The sequence below is a fragment of the Atta colombica genome, unplaced genomic scaffold (genome assembly GCF_001594045.1).
Source record: "Atta colombica isolate Treedump-2 unplaced genomic scaffold, Acol1.0 scaffold150, whole genome shotgun sequence".
NCBI classification, from domain to species: domain Eukaryota; kingdom Metazoa; phylum Arthropoda; class Insecta; order Hymenoptera; family Formicidae; genus Atta; species Atta colombica.
In genome coordinates this window covers 2,513,011-2,515,742 of record NW_017259240.1, presented here as the reverse complement: position 1 = coordinate 2,515,742, position 2,732 = coordinate 2,513,011, and positions in this window count along the sequence as shown.

Here is a 2,732-nt window from a genome sequence, read left to right as displayed (position 1 = left end):
ATATATAGATTCAACGTTCACATTCTAGTATCTATTTGAACGCGTATTCGCATAACTTAATTGTTTGATCGAAAGTGTATCGCGCGAATAATCGACAATTGTGTACTTTCGGATTTTCATCTTGCGAATTGCGTATATAATGTGTATTATGATACTAAGTAACAATCGCCACAGAAAAGGTGGGCATATACTATTTATTGCTTGAAATGAAAATTCAATAACGCGATGTCAAGAGCGATCGAGACGTGAACATCTCTTTTGGGTGCGTGAAGTTGATTCCGTTAGAAACGAAATCATCATCATCTTAATTATATTCACTTGCAGAGTTACAGAGTTCGTGATGGAACGGAGTAATTTCGAGTGACAGCAAGACTCATTTCAAACGGTAATTAAAACATTGCAAAATTTAATAATCGCGTAATAAATTCGATATTAATGTCAAGAGCGAGACATGCAGCCATGTTGTCGAGTCGCTATGTCGTTTTTGGCGTGTGAAATTGACTGTGTATAAGAGACAAAGATCTTTATCTTAATTACAATCAGGTTTTATTTATAGATCGTTGCAGACATAGACAGATTCAACAAATGAAGGGCATAATTTACTTCAATTGGCAAGCAAAACTTATTCCTTTTTATTATCCTAACTTAAATTAGCATTGCATGTGATTAATATCAGGTCGATAAAGTTGATAATAAACTACACGATTACTTTATTCTAATAAGTATAAGTATAACCTTAATTTTAACAAATAATTTATTTGTTCTAGCAAAATTGTTATGTGAGTATCACAAAAGAAATAATAAGAAGAAAAAAAATGAGATAGCTAAAAATGATGATGGATCACATTGAGGTGAGCACTTCGTAATCTATAATTTTATTTTTTGTTATTAATAGAAGTAATTATCAATATTTGTTTACACAATAATACATTATTTTAAATCGTAGTATAATAAAATAATACATTGCATTAATACATTGTGTATATATATTGTAAGTAAAAAGTTTTTAATTATAATAAATTTAAAACTTCAAAAATATATAATTAAATTTTTATAACATGAACAGATATACATAAAACATTTCAAAATATTTAAAATTTATATTAGTTTAAATTATATAAAGATTAAATAGATTCTTTAATATCAGGAATGCACCAAAGCGTAATAAAAGCGTTAATAAAATTATCGGATATCCAGTAGGAAAATTATCTGATTGAATATGGGATATTTCTCTGAATATTCTATCGGATTTTTAGCTTCCAAAATGGCTTCCAAAAAAAGGAACAGCACAAGAGAAAAAGAGCAATAACAATTTTATTTATTTTCCCAACGTGAAAAGAAAAAAAGCAAAAATGAATTATGCAAAAAATTCAGTTGAAAAGAATAAAATTCTGCATAACGCAATCTATCAATATAAAATTTGAACTGGATGTATATATATTACCGAATACTAACGATATTCGGTCGGATAATCAAAAGATATCAAATATTTCTCGAGTATTCAATGCATCTCTATTTATTATAATGTATTTATTTTATTATTTAATTTTAATATATTTATACGTTAATCTTTATTCGGATATATTTGTTACAGATTAGTGTTATGTGTACAAAACGACAACTCTTCACATTCTGCACATTATAACGCAAATACAACCTAGAAACAATTTGGACTTATAAAAAACTGGACGAAAAAATGTGACAATTTGAGAGGAGGAAGAGGCCTTAGGAGAGGCATCAGGCATTGACGGAGCAATTTTGGGGTGAGTATTACTTATTATCTGTATAAAATTAATACTCACTTTATTTAGACTTTTTTTTCGATAAGTTAATAATTAGAAAAAGAAAACATATTCAAAATTATATAAAATTTTTATTTTTATTTTTAAGATTTTTTTCTGCAAATATATTCGAATAAAATAATTATATTCTACACTCATGCCTCAATTTATTTTTTGTATGCGATGTTTTTACGCATATTAAATTTATTTGCGCAATTATGTAAAATAAATATTTTTATAGTATATACGGTTTTTTTCTTACGTATTTTTTTATTCTAATAAGTAATTCATTTACGCGATTTTTGACCGTAAAAAATACAACAAACAAATATTCTGCGTAAATCGAGTAATAATATATCGAGTAATATATATATGTAGTAAACATTTAATTGATAAATGAATAAAAAATTCGTTGGGCGTGTAAGAATTATTTTTCAAAATATTGATCATATTGAGCATAACTTTAATTGAAATCATATGATTGTTATCATCGTAGTTACGAAGCTGAATAACTCCATCCGTTGTGCATCAGATTAGTGAATCAGAACTTTTTTTTATTAAGATAAACAATTAATTACGTCAACTATAGCAAATACATATATATGTCAAACAATGACAATAAATTATTGTAAAGTATTATATTTCGTAGATTTGCTATCTTAAAATGGGTGAGTTAAGATTGATTATGGCAACTATTTTTTTTATAGTAGTATGTTTATCGAATTGAGATTTGTATTTGAGAAAATACGCGTACATTTCGTATGGAGCAAAATAAAGCTCATTATTATTCGTCGAATATATCGATCATTAAGTTTGTCAAAATCATTTTTAATCCAATCTTTAAAGTTTTAAATAAAATAAAAACAATATAACAAAATATTTTATCGAAGTAATTTTAGAGAATTTTATTTTGCGAATTTACATTAGCGTAAAATACATAACAGTTTAAAT